Source organism: Rana temporaria, chromosome 5 (genome assembly GCF_905171775.1).
Source record: "Rana temporaria chromosome 5, aRanTem1.1, whole genome shotgun sequence".
Lineage (NCBI taxonomy): Eukaryota > Metazoa > Chordata > Amphibia > Anura > Ranidae > Rana > Rana temporaria.
Genome location: NC_053493.1, coordinates 201,484,265 through 201,494,326, shown reverse-complemented (window position 1 = coordinate 201,494,326; position 10,062 = coordinate 201,484,265). Strand labels below are relative to the sequence as shown.

At 40.9% G+C, this 10,062-nt stretch overlaps 1 long non-coding RNA gene across 1 annotated transcript; it reads left to right on the top strand.

Moving 5' to 3' along the window:
- Positions 1 to 3,467: 3,467 nt before the first annotated feature.
- Positions 3,468 to 6,756, top strand: LOC120939615. Its single transcript, XR_005749312.1, has 3 exons — positions 3,468 to 4,639; positions 6,379 to 6,506; positions 6,587 to 6,756. It is a non-coding gene; the product is annotated as an uncharacterized LOC120939615 (long non-coding RNA).
- Positions 6,757 to 10,062: the final 3,306 nt, after the last annotated feature.

Genomic DNA, 10,062 nt, shown 5'->3' with positions numbered 1-10,062 from the left:
CCTATGCTATGCCCGCCGCTGTATCACTGGAGCGCGCTCGCAAAAGCTTTCCACCATGCGAAACATACTTGAACCTAGTAACTCTGGTCTCTTCAGACATTCTGCAGCCTGAGTGAAGCTCAAACTGTGCAAGGAAAGTTTTATGTGATGTTAAAGTGGTTGCATAGTCCCATAACAATTTTTTTTTGGTCACCTGTAAGGTAAAAGACATAATGAGCTAGTATTTACTGCATACTAGCTCATTATGAAATACTTACCTTAGAACGAGGCGTCTGTAACTTACCTGGTCCACGCCGAGGCAGCTGACAGGTTGCCTCGGCGTGTCTTCTGGGAATCGCGGCTCCAGCGCTGTGAGTGGCTGGAGCCGCAATGTCGTCACTCCCACGCATGCGTGTGGGAGATTTCTATTCAGCAAAGTCTGGCGTCTGCCGGGCCTTAAGCCGAGAATCCCCTGTGCGCATGCGCTGCTGCAGTCAGCGGCTCATTGCAAGGTAAAGGTTTAGGAGATATTTTTTTACCTACAGGTAAACCTTATTATAGGCTTACCTGTAGGTAAAAGTGTAAAAAATTACTATACAACCACTTTAAGAAGTTGTTTTAACTTCTTATGTGTGTTAGAATGGTGGTATACCAACCAATGGTGGTATACCAAGGTAATTTGTACAGTTGCTATGCACGACCCTTAAATTATATATCTATCTTATAAACATTAATCTCTCTATAAAAAAAAAACCTTTAAAAAAAAAAAGCAAAGACAAAGCTGTAACTTTTATAGAGAATGAATGGAAGCCCATGGCTCTTTCTGTGATTACAGCATGTTAAGAAAGGATCTCATGTTCAACATTTTTTCCTTCTGTAAGAGTAATGTAGCTTATTGTGATTCTTACTGAGAACAGAGATTTCCTGCTGAAACTACCCGAGCAGCAAAATACTATTAGCTCTTGATAAGTGAATCAACCTGTCATTGAGCAAACCTGATCTCCCAGCAGGCATGGTCTGCATTGATAGCTCAAAATATATGCTTTTTTTTTTAGAAGGCAGGTAAGCAGAGGGAATTCATTTAATTAATCACACAACCCGGTGAACCAGTGAAAAATGCAGCAATTTTTCACCCTAATACATTAATCTGATTTAAAAAACTAAGCTGTCTTTCTAAGTGTAGACATATGTAAGAACATTCTAAATATAGGTTATATTTAGGATTTGGTCATCTGGCATGATCTGCTTCCCAGGGACAAGCAGAAATGAATTCTACAAAAAATGTTATAGCTTGCAATTGGAAATCACAGAGTACAATGGAATTGTCAGTTTTCAGAAGAAGGTCAATTATTCCATTATGTTTTATTTAATTTTACTTAATCCCCCCCCCCCCTCCAAAAAAAATCATAACATTTGATCTCCATCTAAATTTAACGAAAGTTGACCCTACAAAAGGAGCTTGCACTTCTTTGTGTCACTGTGTATAGTGCAAAACTGTAATAGATTTACACAAGGTGTAAGAAAAGATCATGGAACTCCATTGTAAAATTTTGATGGGGCACCTTGGAGTCTTTACTCTTTAGTACATGGACAACACTATCTGTGATCTTCACATAAGGAATCAAGAGCAGGTAGGAGGAGAGCTGGTTATTACACTATTAAGCATATGCCACTAGGATATACAGTAAGTTGCAGGGAAAGAGGAGGGCAATAGTGCAAAAAAAATTACTTTAAGTCTTTATTTTTCAGCTTACTACCCTGTCCTCTGTCACTCATCAGTCTTTTTTTAAATTAAATAATTTTGTAGCGGTATAAGATTTCAGAGTCTTGGTGTAAATGATAAACTTTTGTAATTAGCAATAAAGGTCTGCACACCACTATTATTTACACTATTTAGCAATTAACAATAAATTAGGGTGCTTCAATCCCTCCACATGGTAAAAATTTGAGAGCTGGTTATCAAATTTTCCGATGGGAAAAGTTCTTGTCAGAAATTCCAATCATCTGTATGTAATTCCGACGTGCAAAAAACATGAATGCTCTGAAGCAAGTACGAGATGGAAGTGCTCGGGTCTGGTAAAACTAGCTTTCGTAATGAAGATTGCACATTCTTCATGCTGCAAATTTTTGGATCTTTTAATGCAGCGCATTCTTTTCTTCTTTATAACGCTAGAATAATGAAATTGTTTTGCTGCTGATATTCACACAGAGTTCTGACAAACTTATTTCTTTATTATTTCTTGTGATCTCATGAATAAGCTTTTTCTTTTTTAAAGCCAGATCTCCATAATAATGTTTAAAGTCATCTTTTTTCCCTTTTTTTGTAATCAAGATCTCCTGTTTCTTTTATGATTTAAAAATAGTTTTTTAGTGATATCCATCATTTTTTCAATTTTTTGTGTGTCAAGTTACCACAACAACATTATTATCTTGTATTTTTTAACCTCAAGGAGGTTGGTTGGTGTCCCTTGTTAATTTGACATTGTATTTTTGAAATGTACCTGCCTACTCACAAACAAACTATCCTTTTCCAGAAAACCACATAGGCAAGTATTTTTAGAAAAAATATCCATTTATTCTGGGTAATAACAAAATAAAGAGGAAGGCAACGCTGGAGAAACTGCTGGGATTTGCGAAGCCTTTGGGCCCCAGGGCAGACATCAACTATTTGCAAACCAAAATTGGTAGCATGAGAAGTCCATATAATAGGGAACACAATCTGGTGCAGGACTCCCGAGACATCAGGAACAGCAGCTGAGGACATATATGTCCCCAGTCTGTGGTACTACAACAGCGTCTTCTGTCAGACCAGACTGAACCCTGCAGGCCATCACTTTCTTGTCTTCTTTACATACTTCCCTCCACGCTTCCACCAGGCTTCCCTCCACGCTTCCTTCCAGGCTGTGGCTCTGGTGGTGGACTTGTAGCAGGAGTTGGAGGAGGAGGACGGTCGAGCTCACAAAAGTGTTTTTTTTGTGTCAGTTCGCCCCTCAACCCCTTATTTAGGGCCATAAAAATAAGTTCCTCATAGAAGAGGCGTTGACCCTCCTCCATGTTCTGCATTTTACATGCTACCAAGCAGCCATAGGCCTCTTGAACATTGGGGGGGTTCTCAGGGCAGCATTAGCCTCCCTAATGAGGCTGAGTGCTGCCTTCTCCACGTTCCTCCCCTTCCTGGGCCTTTTGGATGGAAGGCAGAGGGGGGAGGCACTTGGGATTGTGTGAGGCTACTGGGCCCGGCCTCCTCCTGGCTGCCACTTACCCTCGCCATCTCCTGGCTGCCACCTTTTTTTGCCACCTCCTGGCTGCCACATTCCAGAGCCTTCTCCTGGCTGCCACATTCCAGAGCCTCCTCCTGGCTGAGGTATTCTTGTGTATAAAAAAGGGACATAGTTTGATTTTTTGATTCATCAATCATACACAATTTTCAGCTCATGACTGTTACAAATTGAATGTTAATATATAGAAAAGACTATCATTCTGACCCCAGCATTTTTCATTTTTGTCCCAATAATTTTTGGCCACTACTGTCTATTGATATGTAAAACACACTTTGTTAAATCATAAATGTGTTATCAATGATAACATCTAGTTAACATCATTAATTTTAGGACAATAAATATGTAGAAATATACTACTATACCTGGCTCAAGCTGGGATCCTCCACTTCTTTCTGGGTGGAAGTCCCAGGTTGGTCGTCGGAAGCCTCAGCTGGGGTTGATGGAAGGGTGGAAGGAAGTTGAAAGTGATGACCTAACTTCAATCTTCCATACAACGCATTCTCTCATAGTACCACAAACTGGGTACATACACGCCTTCTGCTGCTGCTCCTGATTTGAGGGAATCCAGGATCTTATTCTGCTCCTTCCTATATGTGCTTCTCAAGCCACCAATTTTGGCTTGCAAAAAGGAGATTTCTTTGTTTTTGGACCTGTGTCTTCACAAATTCCAGCAGTTTCTCCATCGCTGTCTGCCTAGCTGCTTTGTTTTTGTATAAGGGGTGTTTAAGCTGCCACAGACAGGTCAGCTTCCTGTACATATCTATAAACTGACCCATGAAATTTGGGTCCTTGAATTTATTCATTTTCTCTGCAAGATAAAAACACTAATGTCAGCCTAAACCTTAAACTCCTAATCGTATGCCAATATAGGCCTCAATCTAGAAGCAGTTACTCCTTCCTCCGCTCACAGATCGTAGGTACAACACACGCGCCATAGCTTTATATACACTGTGCATGCGTGAAACTCTGCACACGTCGCCCGCCCCCTGACGTTTTTTGTAGTATATTCCCCACCCCTTCTCTTTCGTTGCAGTGGGAGAGGAACATGACGGAGACTCAGCAGGTGCATAATAATAGCACTAACAAGGAGGAAAGCCCGGAGTTAGAAATGTCCCGATCCAGGAAGAGATATAAGGCCTCAAATATGTCTTTTGTGGAGATGGCGGAGATGGTGGACATCTTAAAGAGGACCGACAATGATGGGAAGTATGGACCGTACCAAAACCCAAATGTGAGAAAGGCCAAAATCATGTCTAGAGTTGTGAGGAGTCTGCACAGGAATTTTGGGGTACGACGGTCCAAGGAGCAATTGAGGAAACGCTGGTCAGACCTGAAATTCAGGGAGCATGATCAGCACAGAAGGATCAGGAAACTGCTTAGTAAGTATTTGTCCTGTGTTCCTATTATTATTATTATTACTTGTATGTTGCTCCATGTGCTTTTCTTTACTGTTGTACAGTTTAAAATGGCAACTTTCAGGTTCGTGGGCACAGTAATCGGTTGTTGTAAACATTGTTTGTTCACCCACTAAATACAATGGGGCAGATCCGCATACATCTGCGTGGGCGCAGCGTATGTGGGATACGCTACGCCGCTCTAACTTACTTTGCTATTCTTTGAATCCTCAAAGAATTTGCGCCGTAAGTTACGGCGGCGTAGTGTATCTCTTGCGGTGTAAGGGCGTGGAATTCAAATGCGGAGAGTAGGGGCCGTGTTTCATTTAAATGAAGCGCGTCCCCGCGCCAAACGAACTGTGCATGCCCCGTCCGTCAAAACTCCTAGGGTGCATTGCTCCAAATGACGTCGCAAGGTCGTCATTGTTTTTGACGTGAATGTAAATGGCGTCCAGCCCCATTCACGGACGACTTACGCAAACAACGTAAAATTTTCAAAATTATACGCGGGAATGATGGCCATACTTAACATTGAGTACGCCACCAGATAGCAGCTTTAACTATACGCCGGAAAAAGCCGAACAGAAACGACGTAAAAGAATGAGACGGCCGCTCGTACGTTCGTGGATCGTCGGAAATAGCTAATTTGCATACTCGACGCGGAATACGACGGAAACGCCACCCAGCGGCGGCCGGAAAATTGCATCTTAGATCCGACGGCGTACTAAGGCGTACGCCTGTCGGATCTAACACAGATGCCGTCGTATCTTGTTTGGTGGATACCAAAACAAAGATACGACGCGCACAATTTTAAATTATGCGGCGTATCAACAGATACGCCGGCGTAATTTCTTTGAGGATCTGCCCAAATGTTTTTGGCAGATATAGGTTAACTACATTTGGTCATGCCTATTTGTATTAAAATAAGTATATTACATTGTTGTCTAGATGTGTTTGTAACTAGAATGAAATGCAAACTTGATTCAGTGTAAAGAGAGGACACTCAGCAGCTGTTGACACATCTGGACTCTGGAGCACTAGTGTGGGACACCAGAACAACCTTTTTAGGGTGTCCCACACAGGTGCTCCAGTGGATACAAAGGCCGCGTACACACGATCGGTCCATCCGATGAGAAGGGTCCGAAGGACCGTTCTCATCGGTTAACCGATGAACCTGACTGATGGTCCGTCGCGCCTACACACCATTGGTTAAAAAAACGATTGTGTCAGAACGTAAACAGTGACGTAAAACACAACGACGTTCTGAAAAAAACAAAGTTCAATGCTTCCAAGCATGCGTTGACTTGATTCTGAGCATGCGCGGGTTTTTAACCGATGAATTTGCATACTAACGATCGGTTTTTACCTATCGTATAGGCGTCCATCGGTTCAATTTTAAAGCAAGTTCTAATTTTTTTGACCCAAGGTTAAAGAACCTATGGGGCCTACACACGATCGGTTTGGACTGATGAAAACGGTCCTTCAGACCGTTCTCCTCTGGCGATCCTATCGTGTGTATGCGGCCTTAGGGTGTCCCCATGTGTGAAACTTGTCCAAAAAAGGTAGGTATTGCAGCTTTGTTAAGGGAAAAAATCATGTCTTCAGCTTGGACCTCTGCCAAAATAGACAATTGTACCACACTTCCACGCAATGTTTCATATTCCTATTTCTGGCCTCAAATATCTGTGTGCTAAGTATACCTTTTGTTTCACTCTCATGGGGAGAAAACACTTGGGACATCTGAGGACACCAGGAACCCCACACATCCTAAAGAAGGAACTCAGCACACCACAACCTGAGGAAGTGGAGGGAGGAGAGGTGTATGAAGTGGGCAAAATAGTGACCCCAACAGGTCAGTGTCTGATACCACAGCTTCTGGTAATAGATGCATGCCTGCATATTTATAATACATGGTGTGCTTTTTTATTATAGGTGATGTGGATGAAGAATAGCGTTTCACCAGTGCAAGTGCACACATCCTCATCCAGGACATAATGGTGTACAATCGTTATTTAGACATGATAAAGCAAAAAATCAATGATATTGAAAAAAATGAAGAACATGATTGATGTTTTAGGCAGAATCTAAATCACACAATATCTCTACATTTTTTTTGTGCAAATTTTGATCTTTTATAATTTTTAACGCATTTTAAAAGCCACATTTTGAAGATGCACATCATGGGATATCAATGTACACGTTTTGTGGGTGCAACCCCTTCCTCACAACTCCATTGATCCTCCATGATGGGAGATAGCACATGTTGACATTAGGCATGGGATAGGAGGGAAATCCACATTTTTGGACTCCCAATTTGTGTGCATCTTCAAAATGTGGCTTTTACAGGGGTGACCACATCTAATGAAGGCAAGATCAACACATTTTTGACATACTATAATGTCTGATATTGCCTTAACTTTTTCTATGTTGAACTATGTAAGTTCCAGAGTTGTGTATGTTATGGTTTGAAACATACCTGTTTATGCAAAAAAATTCTATGTAAAACTTTATTAAACAAAGATGTTTTTTACCCAAAAAATGTATAACGCACATGTGAATGTGCCCAGAGTAAAAGGTTTTCTACTCAACAATGTGTGGCTTCTTCTTTCAATGCTCAATACCAGTTTTTGTAGTAAGATGTGATTACAGTGACAATGGGGGTTATTTAATAAAGGAAAATCCACTTGGCACTACAAGTGCACTAGGAGAACCTAGGAGACAGCTAAAAGAAACACAAGCAGTAAATCAAATTCAAGCATATTTCAGATAAAAAAAAATAAAAAAAATGATTTAGAAATTAGCTGGCATATCAATGGACCCCCTACCCATAAAATATTCCATATATTTAAGCCGGACTTCACGGGCACTTGGGGGGGGGGGGGCAAGCCAGGACAGCCAGCTTCCAGGGCCATCAGATAATTTTGTTGAAGAATTCCAGCCTCAGGCCCAACTGAGGCCACATAATTTGGAGCATTTCTCTGTAAAAATGTATGAAGAACACAGCATGATAGCACAATGTGATTACGTTTATACTCCGCCATGTTGATTGCCGTGAGGAAAAGGTGAAACTGGCTGGCCATTATGCCAAATGCATTCTCCACGACTCTTCTGGCACTGGCCAGCCGGTAGTTAAAAACCCTCTTCTCTGGGGTGAGGGTCCTCATGGGGAATGGCTACATCAGGTGTTCACCCAGCCCAAACGCTTCATCAGCGACAAAGACAAACAACAGTCCAGCCACATTATCTTCAGCAGGTGGCAATCCCAAGCCACCACTCTGGAGCCATCTGGAAAACTCGGTCTGGGTGAAGACTCCACCATCCGACATCCGGCCATTCTTTCCCACATCCACTTATAAGAACTCATATGTCTCCAACACCACTGTCATCATCACGATATTATGAAACCCCTTATAGTTATAATAGTATGACCCTGAGTGGGGGGTGGGACAATGTGTACGTGTTTCCCATCGATTGCCCCTCCACAGTTGGGCAAATTGGAAAGCCAGAAGTAGAAGGGTAAGTTATGATGAAAGGTTGTGAGCACTGAACTTATTCTCTCTGAAGAAGAGACGCTTGAGAGGGGATATGATTTCAATTTACAAATACCTTAATCCCCACAGTAGGGATAAAACATTTTTGTGGAAGGGAGTTTAACAAGATACGTGGTCACTCGTTAAAATTACAAGAAAAAAAGTTTAACCTTAAACTATGTAGAGGGTTCTTTACTGTAAGAGCGTCAAGTATGTGGAATTCCCTTCCAGAGGCGATGGTATCAGAGAGGAGCATCAATAGTTTCAAAAAACTATTAGATAAGCAGCTGAATGACAACAACATACAGGGATATAAAATGTAAAAAATTTGTTTTTCCGCATGAAAAAAAAACGTCGTTTTTCAGCATGTCCAAAAAACAAAGTTTTTCCAACTTCATCATTAAAAACGATGTTGCCCACACACCATCGTTTTTTAAAAATTATGAACAAAGCGCGGTGACGTACAACACGTACGACGGCACTCTGAAGGGGAAGTTCTATTCGACTTTGGGCTGCTTTTAGCTGATTCATTGTTAGTAAAAGACGATTCGCGCTTTTTTGTCTGTTACAGCGTGATGAATGTGCTTACTCCATTATAAATGGTAGTTTTACCAGAACGAGCGCTCCCGTCTCATAACTCGCTTCTGGACATGCGCGGGTTTAAAACGTCGTTTTAGCCCACACACGATAATTTTTTACAACCCGAAAAACAACATTAAGAAATTTTAGCCCACACACGATCATTTTAAATAACGTTTTTAAAAACGTTTTTTTTTTTTCATGCCGAAAAAAACGACCGTGTGTACGTGGCATGACATATAATCACACACATAGGTTGGACTTGATGAACTTGTGTCTTTTTTGAACCTCACCTACTACTGTATGTAACTATGTAATGTGTTGGAAATGTTTATACCTCATTTAAATGATGAATGATACATGAAATAAGTGATTAAAACCTTTTGTCTATATAAGAATTAAAACAAATGATACTGGTGCAAAAAGAGAAAACAATTACATTTATTTTTATACAGAAAAGAAACTTGTATTAATCCGATATTAGCAACTATAACGTAAATGATACCACCTTTAAAACAAAGATGTTACAGATGATACACAATATTACAAATAGGAATATTGCTATAATGAACACAGCAGTATATCAGGACAAGTTGTAGGAAAGGAAAAGTTACAGAAGAGATGAAGAAAATGAATGATTAGAAATTATCAACTATCTCTAGGTGATGTTACAGGTATAGTGTTGCCAGGTTACAAGGATAACTAAGGCCTAACTCAGATATGGTTACATTGGACATACACAGGTTACTATTATACTCTTAGGCAAAATCTTGAGATAGAAGGAAAGTAGGAAAAAGTAAAGAGAGAGATAAGGGAATACATTACACAGAGATCTCACATCCCCATGTTCCTCAGATCAGATCATCAGGCCGATAGGCCTCAGGGTTGCCTTTCTGACTGCTTTATACCCCCCATGCCCCTACTCCCCCAACCCCTCCAGGTTCCAACCTCCCTGTGGCCTTGTCATTGGTCCAGAGTTGCTCAAATTTTGATTGGCTGCATCTTAAGCCTCTTAAAATGTTCATGGTCAGGTAACTTTAGGTGCCTTTCAGTCTACTATACGTTTATGATGTGTTAAGCAATTCCCTTTGATCCTCCACTCAACCAATTCCCACATTAGCATGTTAACGGCCCCCTGGTGTGATGGAGCCTTTCCCTCTGTCCTGGCTCTCTTCAAAACAAAAGGATAATTTAACGAATTTAATTATCACCCATTCCATTTAGACAGGAAGAAAAGTCATTTTGAAAAAAAAGTCAGCTGAGCCTATATTTCATCATATCACAAAATATATACACCAA